Source organism: Psammomys obesus, unplaced genomic scaffold, assembly GCF_907164565.1.
Source record: "Psammomys obesus unplaced genomic scaffold, mPsaObe1.curated_primary_1811, whole genome shotgun sequence".
In the NCBI taxonomy this organism is placed as follows: domain Eukaryota; kingdom Metazoa; phylum Chordata; class Mammalia; order Rodentia; family Muridae; genus Psammomys; species Psammomys obesus.
Window position 1 is genome coordinate 2,056,508 of NW_026590859.1, and position 6,000 is coordinate 2,062,507.

General features: G+C 45.2%; 1 long non-coding RNA gene across 1 annotated transcript in view; it reads left to right on the plus strand.

Annotated features, from left to right (window-relative positions):
- LOC129678446 (uncharacterized) overlaps positions 1-6,000 on the plus strand; it is a 47,916-nt gene extending 41,916 nt beyond the window's left edge. Inside the window, exon 5 of the long non-coding RNA XR_008720376.1 lies at positions 5,372-6,000. This is a non-coding gene — a long non-coding RNA (uncharacterized LOC129678446). The remainder of the gene's footprint in view (positions 1-5,371) is intronic.

Here is a 6,000-nt window from a genome sequence, read left to right on the forward strand (position 1 = left end):
AAACCCAGAGACTGCAGAAAGAGCACAGAGGTGGGAATGTGTCCCATGTTTCCGGCTTCCCGAAGAAACAACTGCTAAAGTGTCGTGGATGCCCACCTAACACTCTTGCCTTTAAACCCTTGTCATTGCACACCTCTTAGAGTTCTTCAGAGAAACAGGGCCAGCGGAGCGTGTGTGTGCGTGAGTGTGTATGTTTGAGTGCGTGTGTGTGGAGTGTGTGTGTGTGTGTGTGTGTGTGTGTGGCACAGCGTTTCCATCAGGGACAGACTGTACATATGATGGTGTCCCCAGAAGAAAATAGAGTTGAAAGTTCCTGCCAGGGACGCCATTGTAATGTCACAGCAGAATGGCTGTGCTGGTGCTGGTGCCTGCAGACCTGGTGCTGGCAGCCGTGAGAAATGTGGCAGTGCAGCCGTGCACACAATGGCTACTGCCCTGCGTTACTGCCCCAGACATCACATGTGCCCTGCTCTGTGTGCGCAAGAGGAAGCAGCTCACCGCGGGGCCCTCTAGGAGGGCCCTGCATCGGTTCTTGGCTGTTTTCTCCCTGAGCATTTTCTCACACTGCCTTCTGACATAAATTTGTTCACTTCTAGGCTCGATGCCTGTCCTCTTGCTCTCTCTTTGTCACTCTCCTGGGTTAACATTACTGACCCTTGACCCTGAGCTTCTAGTTCATTATTTTCTCTTTTGAAAGTCGGGCTATCTTGTCAAGTTAGGTTTGTTTGTTTGTTTTTTTTTAACTGAACATTATAAGAAAAATAAAATTTTAAAATTCAAATAATCTTGAAATGACTCTCCCCCATTTCTAATTGAATCTTGTTTAACATAGAGGTTTGCCATGCCACTTGCCATACACCGATTTTGTGCTGACAATTTGGACCTTATTTTTGGGAGCAGGTGACTGCACCTTGCATCTCTGGAGAATTTAATCTTCTTAGGTTACCTGTAGTGTTCTGATATTCCTTGGGATGTGTGGATGTTTGGGTTTTTATTTATTCCACTTAGTTGGCATTTGGCCTATGTAGAGTCCTTCTCTTGCTTTAGATCTGGGGAAAAATATTTGCATTTTTCCTTTCTGTAGTTCATATTTTCTGTTCTTTTTGTCTTGAACTCTTCAAACTAAGCACTAGACAACACTGATCTGCCATAAACTTAATATTTTCATGTATTTTTCAGTTTGTGGCCTTTTTTTTTTAATTTGGAGAGAGGCTTTCTCTGTAGCTCTGGCTGTCCTGAAACTCACTATGTAGAGCAGGCTGGCCTCAAACTCACAGAGATCCCCCTCTGCTTTCCTAGTGCTTACTTCTTTTCCCTAAAGTAGCCACTCATGTCTCTGTCACCATGGCTCTGTAATTTGTGTTGTAGTTACTTGCTTCTCTCCCTGTCTGCTTCTCTTAGCATCCTGACTCTGAGGTGCAGCAGGCTGGCCACCCCAGGAGCCTCTTCTGTTAAATGGTCCTGCTGCATTCCCTGGCCATTTATCCAGTCACGTGGTGAGCTTGTGGACTGTTTCCTGTTTGGGACAATCTCAAAAGCAGCAGTTCTCAACACTGGCGCACACGTCTCTGCATGGGCACATGCTTTTTCTTGGCTGAATGTCTAGACAAAGATTGACAAGATTATATGGCAGGAGGAGTGTTTAACTTTTGCTGAAACTGCCAAACTGTTTCCCAGAATGTTGGCGCCACTTCCATCCCTTCTAAGGACTGATTTGTTTCAATGTCATCTTTTACATTTCAAGAATCTTCCTTATTCTTGGCTCGCTCTTTTCTTCCAACGAGCCCCTCCATGCACGCTTCACCTTGCCACAGGCTGTCCATGAGCGCCGCACTCACATTCACCAACACCACACGCACGCACATGTGCGTGTGTGAAGATGCAGTAGGCAGACCCCGGTAAGACCCCGGTAAGACCCCGGTAAGACCCCGGTAAAAGCGGCAGGCGCTGTAGTTGGTACATTTATTGCTTTATCGCCTTTTCTATTAAAGGCTAAACCGAACCATGTAGGCCCACACAGACACAAAAACAATGTTCAAGCACATTAAGCATCGAATTTAGTGGCTTCTGAAACATCATGTAAGTGGGTATACACATGGTGTGTGTGTGTGTGCTCTACTCACACATATGCCTTATGTATGCATGAGTGTGTGGAGGGACACATACAAGCCTGTGTGTGGTGCTCACAGAATGACCTGGAGCGTTGGTCCCCAGCCTCCGCCTTGTGTGAGTCAGTGTCTCTCTTGCTGTTTGCTGGGATTACAGACACATGGCACAGCACCTGGCTTTTACACAGATCCCGGGGTCCAAACTCAGGTTCTGAGGTTTGAATGGCAAATGCTGAATCTCTCCAGCCCTCAATATATTTTTTTAAATAAATGAATAAAGTATAAAAGCCTAGTATATCATGAAGCCTTCATGTTAGTATTTAGTAAGCTTTAATACCTCACAGCAACCCAATAAAATAGCTGTTGAAATTGTAGTAAAGAAAAAAATAAAAGATGGAAAAATAACTTCTAACATAGTAATGCTTCTCAGTGTCTTCCCAGTAATTTTTCCTAATATAGGATTTCTCTTTGGTTAAATATTTAGCTTTTGCTGTAGAGTAAAGCATAACATAACACTGTATTGTTTTTAATTTTTTAAAATTCTTTTCATACAATATTATTTTGATCGTATCCATTTCCCTATTGAAGCTCTTCCCCACTTCATGTTCTTGCTCTGCATCTCTGAAAAAAGAAAATCAAAACAAAGGAAAAACAGTAAGACAAAAATAGCAAACCAAGGTAAAAGAGGGTAGCACAAACAAAATGAAGCGAAACAACAGCAAACAAACCATGGAGCCTGTTTTGTGTCAGCCAGCTGCTGCAGTCCTGGGTCCTCCTGGAGCATGGTGGGCAGATCCGCACTCTGCTCTCCTACCATGGAAGGCAGCGCTGTCACTTCAGGGGAAGACAACCTGTTACAGGCTTCCGGAGTGTCTCCCGAGGGCTCCGAGACCTGGGTTACAGTAATCACAGAACAGCAGTTTACACAGCTTTCTGGTTTGGATGTAGCAATCTCCCTTTGGGAGCAGGATTTGAATATTTGGTACCCAGACAGGGGTAGTTTTTCAGGGTGTTCTGGGAACTTGAGAGAGAGGAACTTAGCTGAGAAAGTAGATTATGAGGAGAGGATCCTTGAAGGTGTATACTGTATACTGCAGGCCTCTCTCTTTCTTCCCTTCTCTCCCTCTTTTCTTCTCTCTCCTCCCTTCCTCTCTCTCTTTCACTTTCTCCCTCCCTCTCCTTCCTAATTGGCCAGATAGCTCTTCTCTACCACCCTTCCCTACAGCCATGCTGTCCTGCCCACGTTCATGGGGTCAGCTTTCCATGTCCTGACCTCTTAGTAATTGATAACCCTCTCTTCTTCAAGCTGTCTGTGTCAAGCATTTCTCTCGCAGTGATATAGAAGTGAAAACATAGACATGCAGTTTCAGGGTTATGTGCTAATTGGAAGTGAATCGTGAGACACTTGAGCAAATATATTCTCAATAGCTGTGGTAAGTTCTTACTTTATGAAAATGCTCATTACATTTACAAAATCTTTTGAAAATGGCATTTGGGGGCTGGGGTGGTTCAGTGGGTGGAATGGATTGTGTGGTAAAGATCTGAGTTCAAATCCTCAGAGCCTACCAAACAGGTACAGTAGCACTCGTCTACGATAGAGTGCAGACAGGAGAGTCCCTGGGGTGGGCTAGCCTGACAGACGTAGTGTCAAAAACAAGGGACCCTGTCACAAACAAGGCAGAAGTCAAGCTGAGTACCAGAGGCTGTCCTATAACCACGCCCCCACACCCACGCCCCCACACCCACGCCCCCACACCCACGCCCCCACACCCACAGTACATGTGTGAATACGGGTGCCTGTGGGGTCTGGAAGAAGGCATTAGATCCCCTCAAGCTGGAATCACAGGAAGTTACGCATTGTGGACCACAGGTGCTGGCACCCAGTCTCCCATCTTTCCCCAAGAGCAGTAAATGCTCTAACTGCTGAGCTGTCTCTTCAGCCCCCAACTTTGCACTTTTATATAAAGAATAATGTTCATATTTTTGTGTTAGATACAAGCAATACACTGTTATTGCTTCTTGTGACCTTCATGGAGTGAGGCCCACACATGGTAGTTATGTAAACTAAAGAGAAACGAATGTTTTACAATAACAATTTTGTCTCATCTAGCCCAGAGTATCGATTTATTTTAGGCATGGCATTCAACTTCCTTTCTATAGTATGCACTTGGGGGCTTCTAAAAGTTGCTTCATGCAGCCAGTATGATCGGTGGCCACATTTACTGTGGGTGACACATTTATATCATTTTAAAAGGTTTATGGTACATTTTTTGGCCTTTCAGTGAAAATCATTATATAAATGTCACTTATCATTATCATAGAAACAGTCAACTGTGGGAAAAGCTTTAAATATCCTGCCTGGAACAAGAGAATGTACCTTGTTATGAATAAGAACATTTAGCTGCTGGATCCTCTATTCCACTAAGCATGTGTTTCTCGATCACTTTGTGTTAAATTGGTCTGGAAGTTCTGTTCATGCTTCCGTGCTGACAGGAGAGGCCATGCTGGGTTATCGTTCTCTCAAAACCTGCAGTGTCGAGGCGCGGCTGTGGCTTAGTGCAGAGCACTCGCTTCGCGTGTGCAAAGCTCGGGGGTCTATCACCAGCACTGGAAAACCAAGCCAGACGGCAGACAGACAAACCAACCTGCAGTGTTCTTGTTCTGCGCAGTTGCCCAACAGCAACAACTTCCTTGAGCAATGAGAACATTATAGCCCAGATCACACAGGAATAACATCATGTTTACAGAGGAAAAGCAAGAGCGGTGTAGGTGGTCCTTCTGTCTGCATAAAAGGCGTGGAGGAGAGAGCAGCAGGGATTGCAGGGCAGCAAGCAACTTCCTGAGCTACTTCCTCTCCTGTCTTTGGTAGAACCCGTGTGCTTGCATTGCTATACTTGCCTGGAAGACAGACCACCATTTTAAGCCGAGCGTGATTTCCAACTCTCTAATCCCATCGTTCAGGAGGCTGAGGCAGTAGGATTGAGCATTCAAGACCAGCCTGGGTTGCATAGCGAGTTCCAGGCTGAGTTTAGCTGAACAGCAAGGCCCTGCCTCAAAACAAAGCAAACAAACAGAAACCAATGGGGAAACTACCATTTTATCTAAGTTAATAAAATAAGACGTTCCGTGCGGGGTTTTGGTTATTATTACTGTGCTGCTTATAGAACAGTGACCACGAGAAGAAAACACTTTCTAGAGGCAACGGAATAATTGTCCTAATTTATTTTTCTCTTCTCTCCATCCCAATCTTTGCCTCCATGCAGCTTTCATTCCTTGGGCACTAGATCGTCAGGGAGCCTTGTCACATGTGGGAAATTGCTGTTGCTCTCTTCCTACTCAGCGCCCCTCAACTAAGCTTTGGTAGCCTGTCTGAAGTACTGGCATGCTTTGTATGCCGCTTGTCGTCTGTGCTGGAGAATAGAGCAGACACGAACACTGATGACTCGTCTCAGCTTGGTGGGTCAGGAATCAATGAAGAGACACACTTCTGGATGTGTTTGTGAGAGTGTTTCCAAAAAAAAAAAAAAAAAAAAAAGAGCAAGTCAGTAGGGCAGACCTTCTCTCAGAAGATCATCCCCTCCCAGAGGTGGCCCAGATACGAGGAGACCTGAGGAAAAAGCTTGCCCATCCTGTGAGTGAGTACATCTGTCTCTATGCTGCCATCATCAGCTCCAGTGTCTTTGGCCTTTCAGTGTGGACTAAACAGCAGTGCTACAGGAGCTCTGCAGGCCTTTGGCACCAGGTCAGGACTGCTGAGACATCCCAGCTTCTCAGCTTCCACAGTGCACAGACATCTCTCTACTGTCTATCCGTCTATCTAGAAGTAGATTTATGCATACACATTCTATCTGATCTGTTCTTCTAGAGAACCTTGACTAATATACTATTTCTA